This window comes from Pteropus medius, unplaced genomic scaffold, assembly GCF_902729225.1.
Source record: "Pteropus medius unplaced genomic scaffold, Ma_sr-lr_union100, whole genome shotgun sequence".
In the NCBI taxonomy this organism is placed as follows: Eukaryota; Metazoa; Chordata; class Mammalia; order Chiroptera; family Pteropodidae; genus Pteropus; species Pteropus medius.
Genome location: NW_024350319.1, coordinates 15933682 through 15941442, shown reverse-complemented (window position 1 = coordinate 15941442; position 7761 = coordinate 15933682). Strand labels below are relative to the sequence as shown.

At 38.6% G+C, this 7761-nt stretch overlaps 1 pseudogene; it reads left to right on the top strand.

Moving 5' to 3' along the window:
- Positions 1–4914: 4914 nt before the first annotated feature.
- On the top strand, positions 4915–5033 carry LOC120583510 (uncharacterized; annotated as a pseudogene).
- Positions 5034–7761: the final 2728 nt, after the last annotated feature.

Sequence of the window (7761 nt, the reverse complement as noted above, 5' to 3'; positions counted from 1 at the left end):
AATTTTAAATAAGTTGAGATGGAGGTGAGGGTGGGACTTCTGTGTGGAGTGTCCAGAAAGCAGTAAGATATACACGTTTGGAGTCAGAAAAAAAAAATCTGGGTAAGAGCTATAGCAGCTTTTCCATGAATCTGAAAACTTTTAAAAGAGAAGGCTGCAAAACTGTAGGAATCAAAAGTACTACTAATTCATTAAAGCTTCTTAAATTACTGAGTATACTGTAACCAATGCAAAAGTGATTACAATGTTCCTATTTAAGTAGTAATGCCCTGACAACTGAAAAGCATGCTTAGAGAACTACAAGGTCCTAAATATTCATTTTGAGCCCTTGCAGAGCTGTTTGGTTTATGGTTTTATAAGTTTCCTGGAGGCGGTGTCTTGAGGAGGTTAACAGGCGAGGCTGTAATTCCTCTGGCATCATTGGCAGAAGCCCAAGTGCAGGTCTCTGCTTCCTGCTCTATCACTTATTTCATTTTCTTGTTTTGTTAACCCAAGACCTGACCCTCCTCGTGAAAGCATTCCCTGCATCATTTGTGTGCTCTCTTCGTGGTCCGTCGATGTGACTTCTTCATGCTGGAGGTCTAAGGTGTCCTCTTCCTTCTGTCTGTGGATCCCTAGACTAGAGAAGGGGCCAGTATAGTATTTCTCACTGGCACTGCTGACCTGAGGATGAAGCACTGCTGCCTCTGGGTCCACTGTCTCCCAGACACATTGATTCTTGGTACTTGCCTTTCATATCCAGGCATTTCCTGTCATGCTCAAAGTGCCCATTGGCCATGACCTAGGATCACCTAACAGATGGCCTCATCTACTACTCTTCCAATCCCTCAAGCCCAGGACTGTGAGTGGGATTCCCAAAGGACAGTCCCTGTCCTCCCACCTTCCAGATGGGTGACTTGGAATAAGACACTTAACCTCTCTTTGCAGCAAGTCGTGCTCATTCCATGCTTTCATTTTATAATTTTAGGTACAAACCCCTTGTTCAATGAAATCTGAAGTAAAAGCCCAGAATATGAAACAGGGAATAAAGCAAAGTGCTCCAGAGGAGTGGGGACAGTAGTCCCAGGGCCTATTCACTGCCTTCACTCCGCTGAGGCCCCGAGATAATCCTTGCAGAGTGCACTATGAAAGGCCCCTTATACTCTCATGGTCTTTGCTTCTGAAACTCAGCTCATTACATCTCCATTCTGAAACCCATCAAGGGCTTTCCAGTGACCCAAAGATCATGTCTAAGCTCATTAATCTCTCATTTAAGGCTCCCCAGAACCTGACTGAAACTGGCCTTTCTGCTTTAAATTCTATCATATCCCCCACAGCAACCCTCTGGTCCAATGACTGTCACTAAATCATACTTTCATTTTCTTGTCTTTGCATGCAACTCTGCTTCCTGATATACACACTTGATTCATTTTCTGTTGCTGCTGCAACAAATTTCCATAAACTTAGTGGCTTAAAAATATAAATTTGTTATCTTACAGTTTGGAGGGCAGGAGTTTGACACAGTTCTCATAGGGCTAAAATGTAGGTGTTGACAAGGGCTACTTCCTCACCTACAGGCAGCTAGGCAGAATCCGTTTCCTTGCTTGTTCCAGCTCCTAAAGTCAGCCCCCTTCCTCCATCTTCAGAGCCAGCAATGTCTCATATCTCTGCACCTTTCTTCTATAGTCACATAGCCATCTGACTCTCCTCCTCTGCCTCTGTCTTCCACTGTTAAGGATCCTTGTGATTACAGTAAACTCATGCAGATAATCTAGGATAATCTTCCCACCTCGAGCTCCTTAGCTTAGTCACATCTGTAGAGTCAACTATCATAAACACAAACTACTTCATATTGACTCTCAGACCTCGTACTTTGGCCATCCCAGGGATTAGGACAGATTTGGGGGCCATTATTCTGCCCACCATATAGCCCAATACCCATTCACTTAAACCGTGTGTAAGAGTAGCAGACTTTACTGAGGGTGAAGAATATTGCAGGAGAAAAGGGATGCTTCATTGTAACCATGCAAACTACTTCATATTGACTCTCAGACCTCATCCTTTGGCCATTCCACCACTAAGGGTGGTTCCCTGGCCGTTTCACCCCACATGGCATCCTAGCCTCCTTCTGTCCTTCCTTCTGAGAGTCATCTTCCTCAGAATGTGATTATGTTTGTACATCTCAATTTGTTCCTCCATTGTGGTTACATGATAGCATGTTAACCTGCCCCTAAACGTGGTGCTGCTACCCACATCAGAGCCATGTTTGTGCATTTGCTCTTCTTTAGATGGAGATACCCTAGGGAAATGACTCCGAAATTATTGCTAGCTGAGCGAAAGGGCAGAAATTTAAATTGATGCTTTGACTTCTCATATTCTAAAAGAAGAGACTAATGCTGATGTGAGTGATGAATCTAAATAAAAATGTGTAATTTTAAATATTAGTTAAAGGCTATAAGTCACATCACTCTGTGGTAGTCAAGGACAAATGCTTTCTAGACTATTAGAGCTTGGAAGTTGGAGACCATACTTTATTCAATGTCATGTCCCCAGCAACCTAGTACAGTATCTGCATATCGTAGATCCTTAATACATTTTAATTGATAAAATTAATAGATACAGCATAAAAATCTATTATTTGTAAATATTGATATATAAATGTTTCCCCTTGCAAATATAGTCCTCTTTTTCTAACTCAGAAGGGAGGCTACCCCTCCCCTCCACCTTATGATCTGGCATATTGGAGGGTGGACTGTGTGCTTCTTGCCATTAGGCGAGAATTAGTGTTTAGGAAGTTGAGTAATATAACAGGCAAAACCCTCCGCAGGGGATGCTGGAGTAGAACGCTGGCACAGTGGAAGAAGTGTTTTAAAGCCACACGTTACTCTTCACATCTGTGCAAAACAAGCTTTCAAACTGTGAAGCAACAGAATTTACAGCTCACTATTCATTCTGTTCCTGAGTGATATTTATTCTCAACAATGAATCAGTCACAGACATGAGCTACAAAAAGCATCAATCTGTAGCACCCCAAGAAACACAGGAGAGACAACTAAAAATTAATTCTCACTTTTATAGTTAAGGATAACATTTTACATTTTGTTTTGTATGGTTGGCAGATATAACCCTTTTCCCACAAACAGTTTGTAAGCAAAATCTGAAGCTTTTCTTAATATAGTGGGGACCACCATGAGAGGCTTTCATGTGGGAGTGTGAGGGCATTCATGCCTTCTCCAGTAAGATGTGTAACGATCAGGAGGGCCCTGCTCACTGCGGATAGGAAGGCTGTAACTTTGTGGAGAATGACAAAACTTCCACGGCTTGTGCTGTGAAACAGAAAAGGGAAAGTATGGTTAAATCTCCCAACATTATAAAATACATTAGTTTCATACCTCTATCACTTGTGCCCACCTGAAGCAAAATAGACTAGTTTTGAGTATTGCCTTCATTCCTCAATAATCAGCTATTTATTCATCTATTTAGCAAGTACTCATGCTATACTTACTAGCATTGCAGTTGGTGCAAAGATGGAGAGGCGTACTTGGTGATGTGACCGTCACACAGAGGTGTGGTACTTCATCCAGGCCCAGGGCAGCATGGGGTAGGCATTGCCTTGAGGTGTGGCTATAGAGCTGTTTTGTTTTGTTTTGTTTTGTTTTGTTTTCCCAATTACAGTTCACATTGGATATTATTTTATATTCTTTTCAGGTGTACAGCATAGTGGTTAGACATTTATATAATTTATGAAGTGATCCCCCCAATTTGTCTTACCTACATACCTCTACATAGTTATTACAATATCATTAACTATATTCTCTATGCTGTACTTTACATTCCCGTGACTATTTTGTATAGAGCTGGGTTTTAAGGGATGAGTAGAGAAGAGTTGTAAAGATTGTCTGTGGCACATCTGTAAGTGGAGTTGCTGGCTCATAGGACACGTGTATATTAAGCTTTAGAAGATTTGTACTGTCAGAGAGTTTTCTAAAGTGATTTCACTAATTTTATACTCTCATAATCAATATATGAGAGCTTTTATACCTTCAGCCAACATTCAGAATTGGGAGACTTAAATTTTTGCTGATCAGGTGGCCATGTGCTTTTCACTGTGGTTTTAATTTTCATTTCCCATGCGAACTGAACCCTTTTCATATGCTTATTGGCCATTAGGATTTCCTCGTATGTGAAGTGACTTTTTTGCCCAGTTTTCTAATTAATTTGAATGAATTCTTTATATATTTTAGATGCTAGTCCTTTGTTTCATGTGTTGGAAATATTTTCTCTCATTTTGTGGCTTTTTAAAAACTCTTTACAGTGACTTTTAATAAACAAAATTTCTTGATTTTAATGTAGTCTAATTCAGTACTTTTCAAACTATCTGTGGCAGACATATTTTTGGGTTTTTGTTTGTTTATTTGTTTGTTTATCTTAAATTTCCAGTCAGCCATAGACTGAGAATTCTGTGAAATACAATAAAAATCAACATATAAAAATTATAAGGTAGAAAAGAAAAACATTAAAACATTTATTTATGAGAGGAATAAAGAGGAAGAAAGAGAATTAGAGATGTACGTGTTCTAAAACCAAGTGAGTGGTTTCAAGCTCCCTCATAATTAATTACCTTTGTCTATACACAAATCCCAGGACCCATGGGCACACGCCTCCCTAACCCAGCAGCCACAGAGGCCTGGCCAATCACTGTCAGTCAGGAACAAAGCCAGTCCATGAAGCTCTTGACACCTCCTGCCCTGGTTTACTCTTCCCCAGTCATGCAGCATCACTTAAGCCTCCTTGCTAAGCCTCCCCTTTATTTGGGCTGAAAGAAACCATTAGGCCTCAAATCACGTGATAGTTCACAGCAGGTTGTGCCTGTGTGATGACGATCCAGTCTCAAGCAGGATAGTGTGATAGTGATTGTAAACAAACACCTTCAAGGTCTAAGGTCATGCCACCCTGAATGTGCCCAATCTCTTCTGATCTGGGAAGCTAAGCAGGTTCGGGCCTGGTTAGTACTTGGATGGGAGATCACCTAGGAATACCAGGCGCTGTCGGTGTTAAAAACAAACAGACAAACAAATAAAACATATACTTTCAGAGAAAGAAAAAGCAAGGAGGTCTTAACTGCCTCAAAGGATCCCACTCTTAAACCTTTCTCCTCTTTTTTTAATGGCTCCTGTGAGAGAGTGTATTTATCTCCCAGGCAGTTGTAAAGAAAAAATGGGAGTGCAGAGGCAATTATTGTCAAAATAAAGCCGGTCCTCTCTGCTCTCTTAACTCCCCAAACATGATTTAAGCACTGGCTTGGAGAACTATAATGCATGCAGTCATTTCCCATTACCGTGACAAATAACTACTATAAGGTCAACATTATTTGAGTTGTAAAGTAAAATTCCTGAGTGTGAAGCTATATCTTCACAGCTCAGGCAGAGAAGCTAAGGCCCAAAAGGTTTAAATAATGTCATTCAACCAACAGTAATTTCTCATAACTTTTAATTGTGAAATAAAATAAAAATACAGAAAACCACACAAAACAAATAGATAGCCTAGTGAAGTATTATCAGCCAAACACCCTTATAATCACCAGCCAGGTCAAGAAATAAAAGCTTGCCAGCACTCGGGAGATCCTTCCATATGCTCTGACTTAAGCTAAGTCATAATCTACATTTCTCCAAAAGTAACCGCTCTCTTGACTTTGAACTAATAACTTCCTTATGGTTTTTTATGGTTTTTCGCCCAAGTGCACATCCTTAGACGCTATGATTTAGTGTTTCTGGTTTTAAAAAATTTGATATATCTGTTTTAATTTATAGGTCTCTCTTCCAATCTTTTTTTTTTTCCTTACATTTCTCTTCTATTGAAGAGTCCTGGACATTTGACCTTTAGCAGAGTTTCTCAAACCTCAGCCTACATCAGAGTCACCTGCAGAGTTCATTAAAATACAGATTGCTAGACCTTACTTCTGGAGTTTCTGATTCAACGGGTCAGGATAGGGCCTGAAAATTTGCAACTCTAGCAAGTTCCCAGGTTATATGTTTGGCTGATATAGGACCACAATTTGAGAATAACTGACCTGTGAAATTTTCTACAGTTATGATTTTGCCTATTGCATCTTTATAGTGCATTCAATAAATTTACTGTCCTCTGTGTTTCTTGCAGATTGAATGCTGAATCTAGAGACTTGACCAGCATCAGGTTCTATTCCTTTGGCAAGAATATAAGTGTGTGCTTTTTCACTGGGAGGCACATAATGATTGTATGGCTCTTTTTAATGATGTTAGCAACCATCGATGTTCATTTCCTAGTTAACTCCTTAGTGACTGCAAATCAGTGATATTCGAATGATGGAATTTACTTTTTATTTATCAACTAGAATAATTTTATAAAGAGATGCTTTCCTTCTCTACTATTTGGTTACACATGGTAAACTTCATACAGGAAAGTTAGGATAAATGTTTGCTTCTTTCCATTTATTTACTAGTTTTCAAGATGACCAGTTTCAAAGATGACCAATTATTTTTATATTTGAAAATATTATTATAAACTTATCAATTCAAACATATTTTCTGTGTTGTAGCCCATGGTAGTTATCATTTCTGAAGCTTAAATTACTCTCTGGCCAGCAGGAAACTCTTCAAGTTGTTTCCGAGTCTTTCTGACATGATCCTATACTCTTGGACAGCTTTCTTACTATCTGGAATGATAAGATGTTCCATGCTTATTTTATACATTTTCTGCTCAACATCTGAAATCAGCCAGTTCTCCAAGAACAAGAAGCCCTGGTTTCCTGAAATCGTATGTCAAAACCGCAATCTGGGCACAGAGGGTGTTCATGGTACCTGGGTTGGTCCTCGTTTCTAGAGCTTTTCAGTAGATAGATATAGATATGGATACACATACATATTTGTTTTTTTAATGCTTCATATGTTCATATTGACATTTTCCATTTTAATGTCAAGATAACAAATTTCAGAACTCTTTTATTTCATATGACAATTCTGGTCCTCAAGAACACAGTAGATGATAACCTCATAATTATTCACTTGCTTTATCGCATGCTACAGTTTCAGAATAACAATACCAACACTATCATCACCAATGATGATTACTTAAGACAGTTAAAATTTTTTCTTGCAAATGTCATTTCCATTCTCCTTTTCCCCTTTATATCTACGTTGTCAGACATATAGCCATAACATATGATGCTCTCCCTGTTTGGCCCTCATTTAGTCTTAAATCTACAGGCAACTATATCTTCAGTACTCACCACCATCCACATGTCATTGCCTCTCGCAGTATTTTGGCTGCCTGAGGAAGGGCTCAGGTGAACAGTATTCTCTGGGTTTTTGTATGTTGATAACAGGTTGTACCTTTTGTACTTGGAAAACATTTTGCTGAATATAAAATTCTTGCTCACATTTTCTTTCTCTTAGTATCTTAAATATGTTACTCAAAGTTCTTATGGCATGAAGTGTTGTTGAAAAGTCTGAAGATAATCTAATTTTCATTCTGTTATAAGGCACTTACTATTTTTGCCTAGATGTCTGAAGGTTTTTAAAAAAAATTTTTCACCCTTCTTAATGTAGTAATTGTACATACCATGTTTGTTGCCCTGGGTTGGTATTCTATGTTAAATGATGTGCTTTTTCAATAGATACTGTCAAATCGTTTTTATTTTAAGAATTTTTTTCTTATAGTTTTTAGTATTTCTTCTCTTGCATTGTTTTTTTCCTTCAGTGGCTCCTATTAACTGTACAGATCTTTTTCTTTTCTTTTTTTTTTTTT